Genomic DNA, 12678 nt, shown 5'->3' on the forward strand with positions numbered 1-12678 from the left:
TCAGCCATAGTTATTTGAAAATTGCTTTCCTTTTTCAAAAATAAAAGCAGATCAACCTCCTATGTGTGTCTTTTAATATCTCTAAAATAAACGTGATAAAAATCATCGTCAGCTCCATCTTCTGTGTGTAATGCCATCTCAAATGGACACATCTGAGGAGTCGGATGACGGGATCCCCTCTGATTTACAGCATGCTAACAAAAGGAGTGCATGTCAACACGCTCTTAATGCCTACCACATGCCCAGTTAAAATCCAAGCACAGGCGAACTGGACTCAGGCAGCAATGGGGCAAATCTTTTCTCTGGCTTTTCTTTCTTTCTAGGAACTCTACCCAGGTGGGGGGTGTATGACTTGATTTTTAAAGTGCCAGAAGCCAGTAATTAGGAGGTAGAGAACGCACCAGAAGAGACAGGGTAAAACAAAATGGGGAAAGTCCTTAGCCTTTTTGGCCGAGGATTTCACCACTATTGTACTTTTGCATCTTTTTTCTTGATTTGTGCTTTCTGTTTGTGAAATATTTTTAAACAGCCATAGGGTGATGTAATACCAACATACGCTGCTTAAATTTTGTTAGTAAGTGCTCATAAAAGAAAGATTGCTTATTATAATAAAATTAATAAAACATAAGATCCCAAAGGAAATGAGACTACTAAAAGATGGAAAAGAAATGTTTCTTTTTAAATTTCTGGGCAGATACACAGACTTCTTTGAAAAGCCTGAAATCAGGGTGTTTCTCTGTGACAGAGGTAAGTTGACATGGCACAAGACCCTCTGGACCGGGTACCAGAAGCCTGTGATGTAGACACCACTGCTTTGCCAATAAGGAAATGAGTGGCCTGGGCAAGTCCCACTGTCTCCTGGATGGCAGTTTCTTCTTCTGTGAAAAGATAAATTTGAACTAAATTCAATAAAGGTCCCCGTCATTTGAAAATCTTCAGGGCTGATTACTGTTATTATCTTTATTGAGTAATTACCATATGGCATAATACATACTTTACAGGAGTTAAATAATTACGTATAAATTGCTTTCATGTGCGATGCCATAAAAGAACCATCTAAACCCCACAAACTTAGATAAGAAAAGACTTACAGCCGAGGAAACAGGACCTCATCGAGGGCATGAATGAGATTTTCAGAGGCCAGTAAGGACACATCCCTGCTTCAGGTTTTCAACTGAGATGTGCTTGTGCTTAATGTGCTAAGTCCTGTCTGACTCTTTGGCGACCCCGTGGACTGTAGCCTGCCAGGCTCCTCTGTCCATGGGATTTTTTCAGGCAAGAATACTGGGGTGGGTTGCCATTTTCTTCCTCCAGGGGATCTTCCTGACCCAGGGATTGAATTCACGCCCTCTGTGTCTCTTGCACTGTAGGCAGATTCTTTACCCGCTGAGCCATCAGCTGAGATGACTGCTGAGCAGAATCATTTTCTTTTGTCACATGGATTGAAATCCAGCTCAGTGGCAAGAGGGGAAAGCCGCACACCCCCCAGAACCCTATGGGCACAATCAAGCTACTGCCCCAGAAACCCAGGAAATAGACACTTGTGAAGCTAATGGCTGCTGCTGGTTCAACAGGTAGTGAGAAAAGGAGTGGAACAATTGCCATTGCAGAATGGTTCGAGTACCAGCTTATTGAAATGACACGTAGGAATGGTTGTGTATTTGCAACAGTTTTTTCCCTCTATGTTTACCTAATTCTATACTGATGAATCATCTACTTAGGAATGAGATGAGTAAAAATTCCGCGATGAGTTGGGTGTCTTTTATTTTGAGGAAAGAATCCAAAGCCTGAAGCCAGAGGGGCTGGCCCACTGGGCATGCAGGTGGTATTTTGGGAACAAGAGTGTGGGTGGCAGCCTCAGGACACTTGCCTTCTCCTCCTGCAAGCTTGGGCACGGCACAGGGCAAGAAGGTCCAGTGGATAGTTGGAAATCCCCCCGTGCTGAACACTCAGAAGTGTTCTTTCTAGTGTAAGAGTGAAGTCGTATTTAAGAAGGACCTCACTGTGAGAGTCTGCTCTGCATCTCTTGTGTCAAAACTCTGTCAAAGAGAAGGTCTCACTCCAGGTATTCTCCAGGGTCATCCAGCACCGTTACTTAAATGCTCACACAAACACACACACACACACACAGGCAGGGACACACACAGGTGCCAACAGCCCTCAGATACAAGGGGACCCAGAAAAGATGGTTTGGGTGCGTCCTCCCAGGTGTGCTGGCTCTGTGTCAGAGCTGGTTAACGATTATCCACCCACCTCCAAAATTTCCCAAGAGTTTTGCATTTCCAATGGACTTATCCCTTTCTTTGTGTGTATGTTAAAACCATACTGTAGTTGGTGAGAGATCACCATATTCTGCCTTAGGACTGCTGGATTTGGGGTGAGGGCCTCCTGGCAAGAAAGTATCAAAGAGGGAAGAAAAGAAGGCATTTCTGGGAATTTGGAAAGCACTGTTTTCAGATCCAAGACTGATGGTAGACTGTTATATCGCCTGGCGTGGCACTGTTCTCCTAAACTTTTGGGTTTAGTTGATATCTTTTTTATAATAATTTTTTTTTAAAATTTTGGCTGTGCTGGGTCTTTGCTGCTGCACAGGCTTCTCATTGTGGTGACTTCCCTTGTTGAGGAGCATGGGCTTTGAGGCACAAGGGCTTCAGTAGCTGTGGCTCCCGGGATTAGCTGCTTCTGGGCAGGTGGGATCTTCCCGGATCAGGATCAAACCCGTGTCTCCTGCATTGGCAGGTGGATTCTGTACCACTGTGCTACCAGGGAAGCCCTATTTTATGTCTTTTTTGAAGAATCTCCTAAAGCATTATTTCCTTTTGTTGAAGGATGTACTGTCTAGAGAAGAACTGGGCTACAAATTGTTATTATCCAGAAATGATGAAACAATTTCTATAAGTGAGATAAAATATGCAAATTATTTTGCATTTTTGATTATTTAAACACTATATGGAGGTGATGGAATTCCAGTTGAGCTGTTTCAAATACTGAAAGGTGATGCTGTGAAAGGGCTGCATTCAATATGCCAGCAAATATGGAAAACTCAGCAGTGGCCACAGGACTAGAAAAACTCAGTTTTCATTCCAATCCCAAAGAAAGGCAATGCCAAAGAATGCTCAAACTACCGCACAATTGCACTCATCTCACACGCTAGTAAAGTAATGCTTAAAATTCTCCAAGCCAGGCTTCAGCAATACGTGAACCATGAACTTCCAGATGTTCAAGCTGGTGTTAGAAAAGGCAGAGGAACCAGAGATCAAATTGCCAACATCTTCTGGATCATTGAAAAAGCAAGAGAGTTCCAGAAAAACATCTATTTCTGCTTTTTTGTCTATGCCAAAACCTTTGATTGTGTGGATCACAATAAACTGTGGAAAATTCTGAAAGAGATGGGAATACCAGACCATTTGACCTGCCTCTTGGGAAACCTGTATGCAGGTCAGGAAGCAACAGTTAGAACTGGACATGGAACAACAGACTGGTTCCAAATAGGAAAAGGAGTACATCAAAGCTGTATATTGTCACCCTGCTAATTTAACTTATATGCAGAGTACATCATGAGAAACGCTGGGCTGGAGGAAGCACAAGCTGGAATCAAGATTGCCAGGAGAAATATCAATAACCTCAGATATGCAGATGACACCACCCTTATGGCAGAAAGTGAAGAAGAACTAAAGAGCCTTTTGATGAAAGTGAGAGAGGAGAGTGAAAAAGTTGGCTTAAAGCTCAACATTCAGAAAACTAAGATCATGGCATCCGGTCCCATCACTTCATGACAAATAGATGGGGAAACAGTGGAAACAGTGGCTGACTTTATTTTTCTGGGCTCCAAAATCACTGCAGATGGTGACTGCAGCCATGAAATTTAAAGACGCTTACTCCTTGGAAGGAAAGTTATGACCAACCTAGACAGCATATTAAAAAGCAGAGACATTACTTTGCCAACAAAGATCCGTCTAGTCAAGGCTATGGTTTTTCCAGTGGTCATGTATGGATGTGAGAGTTGGACTATAAAGAAAGCTGAGTGCCAAAGAATTGATGCTTTTGAACTGTGGTGTTGGAGAAGACTCTTGAGAGTCCCTTGGGCTGCAAGAAGATCCAACCAGTCCATCCTAAAGGAGATCAGTCCTGGGTGTTCATTGGAGGGACTGATGTTGAAGCTGAAACCCCAATACTTTGGCCACCTGATGCGAAGAGCTGATTCATTTGAAAAGACCCTTATCCTGGGAAAGATTCAGGTCACGAGGAGAAGGGGACGACAGAGGATGAGATTTTACATGTAGAGCTCTAGAGCTTACTCATCTTGCGTAATTAAAATTTTCTACCATTGATAAGCAACTCTTCATTTTCTCCTCTCCTGTCCCTATCTCTTCACAGGTCTTAGGACAGCTGTTATCAAAAAATAAATAAATAAAAGACAACACGTGCTGATGGTGATATGAGGAAATTGAAATACTTAAACCCTGTTGGTGGGAACGCAAAATGGTGCGGCCTCTATGGAAAACAGCATGGAGAATTCATCCAAAAATTACAAATAGAACTATCATATGATCCCTCAGTCCTACTTCTGGATATTTTCCCAAATTAGTTGAAATCAGGACCTCAGGGAGATACTAGCCACAAGAGTCAAGGTGTGAAAAGAACCTAACTGTCCCCTGATGCCTGAGTGGATAAAGAAAACATGATATATATGTGCAATGGCATATTAATTGATTTTAAGAAAGAAGGAAATCCTGCAATATGCAACAACATGGATGAACCTGGAGAACATTACGCTAAGTGAAATAAGCCAGTCACAAAAGGAAAAATGCTTCCTGGTTCCACTTATGTCTAAAATATTTAAATTCATAGAAATAAAGACTAGAAAGACCTCAGCTTTCCTTTCTCCCCCTTCTTACACAAATGGCGGCGCACAATATATTCTGTATAATGTAGCTTCCTGTTCTTCACTTAATAATACATCCTGGGTGCTTTTCCAAGCCTGGGGGGCTTGGGGTGTTTCTTTACCCCTTCCTACAGCCCTGGGGTATGTCAGATGCAATTGTTTATTCACCCAGTTCACAGGAGATGCACCCTAGGATGGTTTCTGGGTTTTTGTAATGAAAATATTCAAAAATTCAGGTAGGTATATAAGATAAATTTTCATAAGTGGTATTTCTGAGTTAGAGAAGCACACAAATTTGTAACTGAAATAAATATTGCAGGTCAGCACCATTTTGGAGACAGTTATACATATTTGGGATGCAAATATAAAGATTTTGTTCCTAGCACAGAGCCAGGCCGAAAAAAAAGAAGAAGAAGAACCTGAACCATATTGTATCATTTACTCACGGCTAGTGATCAGAGTTGTTGTAGGGAACTTTTAAAACACGGATTTCGGGTTCATGCTCTGGAAGGTCTGAATCTGTCAGTTTGGAGTAGGGCCCAAGTATCTGTACTTACAACTCCTCCGGGTGCTTTTGACCCGGGTCATTTCAGGGTCTTCTTCGATCTTAGGCACTTAGACTTTAGAGATTATTACCCACATATTAATAGCAAAAAACAAGACAAAATTACCCAACATTCCACTATGCTCTTATAACTAACGGATTTGTATAATTTAATTTTTGACATTATTAGTAATTTTGATTTTATAATTTTAATAGTTTAGAACCCACAAGTATTTCCCTGCACTCAGATGATTTAACAGGGTCTTTGAAAGTCAGGCTTCCCTGGTGGCTCAGCTGGTAAAGAATCCACCTTCAATGAGGGAGACCTGGGTTCAACCCCTGGGTTGGGAAGATCCCCTGGAGAAGGGAAAGTCTACTCACTCCAGTATTCTGGCCTGGAGAATTCCATGGACTGTATATTACATGGGGTCACAAAGAGTCGGACACGTCTGAGCAACTTTCCCTTTCACTTTGAAAGTCTCTGCTGGCTCAGACAGTAAGGACTCTGCCTGTAATGCAGGAGAGTGGGTTCGGTCCCTGGGTTGAGAAGGTCCCCTGGCGAAGGGAATGGCAACTCACTTCAGTATTCTTGCGTGGAGAATTCCACAGAGAGAATAGGCTGGTGGGCTACAGTCCTTAGGATCACAAAGAGTCAGACAGGACTTAGAATTCATGCATATGTAATATCTAACAACTGAAACATCAATACAAAAAAAAAAATCAGTCAATTGTATATTTAGATTCTTTTCCATTTTATTCTTTCCACTTTCTAACTTAAACTGATTGTATACATCTATTATTATTTTGGCCTCACACATATGCTAATATGAATTATTTAGGATGTAGAAATCCAACAATCATATAAGAGAGGACCCTCATAATCAGAGGTTATGGGTTTCTTGCTAAATGAAAACCCCACAGATCATGAGATAAGAAATACCTGAAGTTACTGTGAAAGCTGATGGCTTAGCCTTTGGACTGTTTCCATTTTAACCAAGAAAGAAAGTTTTTTCTTTCTCTCCTCCTCCCCTCCGCAGGGGGATTTTCTAAGGATTGGTGCATTTATTTTCATAAAATGAAAAACTGGCTCTAAGCTTACAGTAAAGACACCTAAACAAATGGCTGGCTCACCATACTCTCTTTTGCAAAGTGTTTCTGAACATTAGCAGCAATTCTCTCTATATCAGGAATTCTCCTTTCTAGGAAGTTTAGAAACCCCACAGAATTCAAGACAATCCTGTTGGTTTTCACTGAGAGTCACTCATCCTTCAAATATCAGCATATGGCATGTATTGCTGGAGAGCCTACTATGTTACTATGTGTTTGGCACCTGGACACGGAGCTACAGCTTTCAGACAAGACTGGGGACGTTCAGGATGGTATGGCCGTACACGAGCTACCACTTTCAGAAAGAATCAAATTGCTCCATTTCCTTCATCATATTTTTACTCAAGTATAGCACTGCATATGGAGAAGGCTGGGCGGAACGCAGAAAGCCAGGTAAACTTTCCAAGGCGGCATGTGGGGATGCAGTGGATGGAAACTTTTAAAATTCCGTACAGTTTGTTCAGGCAGAACCAACGATTTTAAAAGGAACAGTGACAGATCAATTTTTAATGGTAACTCTATTATTTTTTTCTATTATGAATACTACTTTTTAGCAGACCATGAAAATTATGTTGACATGTGAAAAGCATGTGATTAATTGTAGCAGAACAAACATCATGCGCACAGCCTCCATTTAGGAAGGTGATACCAAGTGCAGGTCTTGATTATAACACTGTTGGCACATGAGCACGCTGGCCTCCTTTTTTTAATCCACTAAATGTTAAAGATCCCAAGTGCGCCAGTGATGAATTGAAATACATCGGAGGCACAATGAATTGTGTAGATGACTTTCTGAAAACACTGCAACTCGTTCAACTAAAATCAAAGTACGTTTCAGAAAGGAAACCAAATAGCCTTGCAACTCTGAGCTGTAACACAGGCCAAAATGTCCAAATAATGTTTGCATCTTATAATTTCCAATATTCTCCCAATTTTGCCAAAAGATTTAAGCTTAGGCACTACAGAGCAGTCACTGTGTATCAAAACACAGATGTGAAACATCTTAGCTTTAATACACCAGGACAATGTCATCTAAACTTTCCGTTGCTGTTGTTTTTTTAACGGAATTTAAAAATCTCATAAAATAATGAGATGGACTTTTGTAATTCTCAGCTGCCCAGATGAGAGGGCTGGGGCACGTCAGATACGTAAGGACACCTCTGAACCCCAGATATGCCATTTAATGCTCCTGTTTTCTTTGACGGTCTCACCACTTTTAACTGGATGGTTTGGGGGCACCACAGTCAGCTATGAAGCAGAAAACACTGAACCAACCCACTCAGGAATCAAAGTTAAAATTACATACTTGCCAGTGCCATGCTCAAAACACCTAAGTTATGGGCATATATCAGGAGAAAAACATGATCTGAAAGGAAGCATGCAGCCCAGTGTTCACTGTAGCACTGTTTACGATAGCCAAGACTTGGAAGCCATCTAAATGCCCGTCAACAGAGGAACAGACAGAGAAGATGTGGGGCATACCTACAACGGACTATTACTCAGCCATTAAAAAGAATGAAATAATGCCATCTGCAGCAACATGGATGGACCTAGAGAGTGTCATACTGACTGAAGTAAGTCAGACAGAGGAGAAATATCGTATGACATTCCATATATGTGGAGTCTAAAAACAAATGATGCAAATGAACTTACAAAACAGAAAGAGACTCATGGACTTAGAAAGCATACTTATGGTTGCCAGGAGCAAGGGATAGTTAGGGAGTGTGGGAGAGACATGTACACACAACTAGATTTAAAATGGATAACCAACAAGGACCATAGCACATGGAACTCTGCCAAATGTTGGGGAAGAATGGATACATGTATACGTATGGCTGAGTTCCTTCACTGTTCACCTGAAACTATCACTACATTATTAATCAGCTATACCCCAATACAAAATAAAAAGTTCCAAAGAAAAATACACAAATTAAAAAACAACCTAAGTTAAATGATGTAGACTTTATACAAGATTATAAAATCCACACTTGACTTTCTCATTTCAGAAGAGGGCAGGGAAGACTGGGGCAATTATTTGATAGGAAAGGAGAACCCTGAGGGAAGAAGCAAGTTAGAATTTGGATCAGAATTCAAGCACCAAGTGAGCTAGTGCTGTTTGCAATACTGCAGCCTCTCTGAGGCTATCTTTTCACCAAAATCAACTGCATTTACAATGATGTCTATACATAGGCTGTTAGAACCCACTGAGTACTACAGAAGTGGGAATAAATAAGATAGTTCAATACAGAAGAGAAGGCAAGCTTCATGAACAGTGTTACGTGAGCAGAAATACAACAATGGAGTCCACACATGTAAACCTTTCTCATGTCTTTTTTGGCAGTGATGGGAAGGCTCTGATCTATAGCCTACAGACCTTGATGTTGTAGGCAAATCTTTGAAAGTTTTCTATAGCATAACAAATTGCATATCACCAAAGAAAAGAGTGTGGTGTGATGGAGATTTTGGCCTAGTGCAATGCCATCAATGTATCCTAATTCTAGAAAGGTATTTTAAAATTTATTTCCATCAGCTGTTGATATTCCTTCCCTTTTCTAGTTTTCAAATCCTCACTAAATCAATAAGGGAAAGAAAGGGAGCATATACACATTATTATACATGCCATGTGCTGTGTGATAAGTCGCTCAGTCGTCTCCACTTCTCTTAAGTCATGTTCGACTTTAACTCTGTTTTAAATAACAGGAAAGTAACCTAAGTTTTTACTTAAAGTGTCTCTTCTATTTGAGGCAGCTGAAATCTGGAGACATGAAGTGAATCAGTCCTTTGGAACTCTGACTACGTCTTATGTGACTTTTCATTGTTGTTCACGCTTGGACAGCTTTCTTTTCACTCTGATTGGAATGAAGACTTACATTTGTCTTTGGTGTTCCTTATTCATGACAATGTGCCTAATTTTAGATTTTCAGTTACATCTTTGAACTTCTGATTCTTGAACCTGAGGAATATGCACCATTGATTCTGTAAAATTCTGAGCCGTACTTTAACATTTATCATAGAGTTTTGTTTTCATTTCTTTGCATTTCACAATGTGATATTGAGAGCTCTTTTGTGGGATGTATTACTGTCTGTCTCTCAGTTGGACTTTCTCATGGGCCAACACATAGGAAAATCATTCTAGAACATTCTGGTTCACTTCTGGGACACGCTACAGTGCTACTATGCCAGTGGACTGCGGCTCTCATAACAGCTCTTCTGTAAATGTTCTGGTTTGGGGATTTCTGAAATATGAAAATAGTGTAAATTTTGACTTCAAATCTGTGAAATTCTTAGGATTTCTGCTGTGGTTTTTGTCAGAGGAGTTTTTGTTTGTTTGTTTGCTACAGCCAACACCCAGACAAATATTGACATGCCTTTGTACTGAAAGTTGTATTTATTATTCCTCACCTTCTGAATTTGCTGCCTTTCAAGGAGCCTGGCTTTATGGAGAGATCTCCGTTTTAATTCACTGCATTCATGTCTCCAAATAGACACAACTAGGTTCCAGGTTATTGGGTCTGGTTTAAACGCCTCTCTAGACTCGCGAAGCATCTCGATTATTACATTGCTCTTCAGGGTCCACTTTGTTTCTGCAACCAGACAATTTTTTCCTATACTTTTCAAGTTCAGAAAAACAAACCAATATAATTTTGTCAGGTTTATTCAGTAAAGCAAAGGATATTTTATTGTAATTTACCGTTTCACCCATAAAGTATGTGATTTTTACACATCAACATCCTTGCTGTTAACTGGCCGGCAATAAATAAAGATCCTCCTGGATGGAAAACTCTCTGAACTCTCTGTGAAGAGGAAAACACGTTCCCCAAGATCATTCAACCACATATCTGAAACAAAGCCCTACAAGCCGTCCAGCGGGGGCGCAGCAGCCTTTCATGGGTTTAGTTACTGCCACGCCTGGAGGTAAGAGATGATTAGACCAACGTGCTGCAGTCTGCTCTCTTTCAGGTTTGAACTTTCAGAAAGTCATTATGTTTCTCTCCCCATAAGGTCAGGCTGCCATGTTGTGCTCTTTCCCAATGCTTTTTGCACAACCTCTCCTTGGAGAAATGAGAGGCAGCCGGGGAAAACATCACTGTTCTGTATGTCGGAGCCTGCTTACACAGGATGCCAACAGATGGCAATATTTTATCATCATTACACGACCCAGAGACCCTTCATCTGTGGCCTCGGGAAACAGGAGGAGTCGGCTCTTTGGTACGACACATGTCACCGAAGCTTCACCCCCCATTAGCTGCGCTGTTGTTTGTGATTGTTAAGCTGCGTGTCTCGCCGTGTGTCACATTCTTGACTTGTACGAGGGCCCATTAGTAAGTAGCATCTGAGTACCATGAGTCACAGAAGGCCTCATTCTTGGAAAAATAAACACTGCACATTCGGCTGAGATTAGAGCCACTGGCTGGTAGGGAGCTGGATGGTGTTTCATGTAAAAAGCTGTTTCTGTGATTCATCAAGGCCTTTTTCCCCTCTATCAATACGCTGGAAACTCACATTACGGTTGGAGGGCACTTTCTGTTCACAAACCCAAGCAGGGTGCCCACGGCGTCTCTGGTGCTAGGGGAGGCGTGGTCGTGACTGTGGACGGACGGGGCATGAGGCGAAAATGTGAGCCGCACGTTTGAGAACCATTTCACAAGGAAATCAGCTTCATGATTTCAAGTCAGAGGTGGCTTTGATTGTCAATCATGTTTCCCAGAAACTTAGTCTGTATTTCCCACCTCGCCGTTTTCTCACTCTTTTTATTCTGCTTATTCTGTAGGTCACTTTCCTTTCTTTTCCTTACATCTGTCATGACTTCTTTTTCTTTCCCTTTAACATATTAACTCCTTTCACTTCATCCCCACTTTTTCCACATCAAGTTCTCTTCCCCTTCCTGAGTCGCACATCCAGACTCTGATACACAGGACTCCAGCCCAGGAAAGTCATCTGGCTCTCCGGACTTGGCACCAAAGGGGCCCGATTGCCATGCCAACACCACCCACCCGAGGAGCTAAATCTAAAAAGAGAACCCCTCCAGCCACCACTTAACCTCGCCTCTGCCAGCATTAGGACTCTAAGTCACCTAATGGTTAAAAACTGGCCTGAGACAAAAGGAAGCCAGGCAGACAAATATTCCAGGTTGGGTTTAGGCAAAATTTGGGGTTTTCTCTATGCGCATTTGACTTTTGAGGCTGTATTTCGATCCTTGATCCCTTAGCAATCTGGCACATTTGCTGTTTGTATTTCTCTTTTCTAGTTTTATTTTTTTTTTTTGGAAGTGAAATTCTGGCTTTTCTTCCAGGAAGGAAGGAGCAAGAGGGCTTCAGGCACTGCTGGGAGGCCCGAGGGTGAGGCTGCCCCAACATCTTTACAGACCATCTACCGCACTCAGTACAGGGTCATGACCACGCAGCCAAACAACCAAGGGTCAGAGGGGAGAGAGCAGATGGGGACCATGGGCTCCCGGCGCCCATACCTCCTTTCAAGACCTGTCGCAGAGAGTGGTTTTCAGTGAAACAGATTTCCGAGGGTACTGCTTTTACAAACACCTCCCTCATTCTCTGAGCAAACTCCAGGAGATCGCGAAAGGCAGGGAAGCCTGGCGTGTTGCAGTCCATGGGGTCACAAAGAGGCGGACACGACTGAGTGACAGGCACACACTCATTTCTCTGGCCTGCGAGAGGGGTTCTGTGTGGGAGCACTGGCCATCAAACAGGCTTTGATTGAATGTCCCCCTTGTTGTTGGTATAATAGTCCACGCTGATATAAACCATGCTCCATAAAATGCCACCCTCCACATCCACGGGGCGACACCACGGGGCGGGCTCGAGCCGAGGCTTCTCGGGCAATAAAATCGAGACCGCCAGAAACACGGCTGCCATTTATTTCCCCCCTAACGTGCTTTCTCTCTTTCTCTCTCTAGGCAGATTTTCCTCGTGTTGAAAGGGAGCCTCTGGTCAAAAGTCAGCAGCCGCGCTGTAGAAAGCTTTGATAGTCAGTGAAGTGAATCCCGGCTGCACATGCCCGCGGCACGCACGGATGGAGCCTCTCGCTGCGCGGACGGACCTCCCTCCAAGAGCGACCCCTGGTCATCAGTCATAGGGGCCCCCAGCGCGGTCGGCGCAGCCCATGGTTTCACCAGCTCCACGGG

The 12678-nt window shown here is 42.5% G+C and overlaps 1 protein-coding gene across 6 annotated transcripts in view; it reads right to left on the reverse strand.

Moving 5' to 3' along the window:
- LOC145543544 (uncharacterized) overlaps positions 1 to 12678 on the reverse strand; it is a 677688-nt gene that overhangs the window by 630007 nt on the left and 35003 nt on the right. The window lies entirely within an intron of this gene.

The sequence above is a fragment of the Giraffa tippelskirchi genome, chromosome 3, assembly GCF_054371585.1.
Source record: "Giraffa tippelskirchi isolate mGirTip1 chromosome 3, T2T-mGirTip1v1.2.pri, whole genome shotgun sequence".
Classification (NCBI taxonomy): domain Eukaryota; kingdom Metazoa; phylum Chordata; class Mammalia; order Artiodactyla; family Giraffidae; genus Giraffa; species Giraffa tippelskirchi.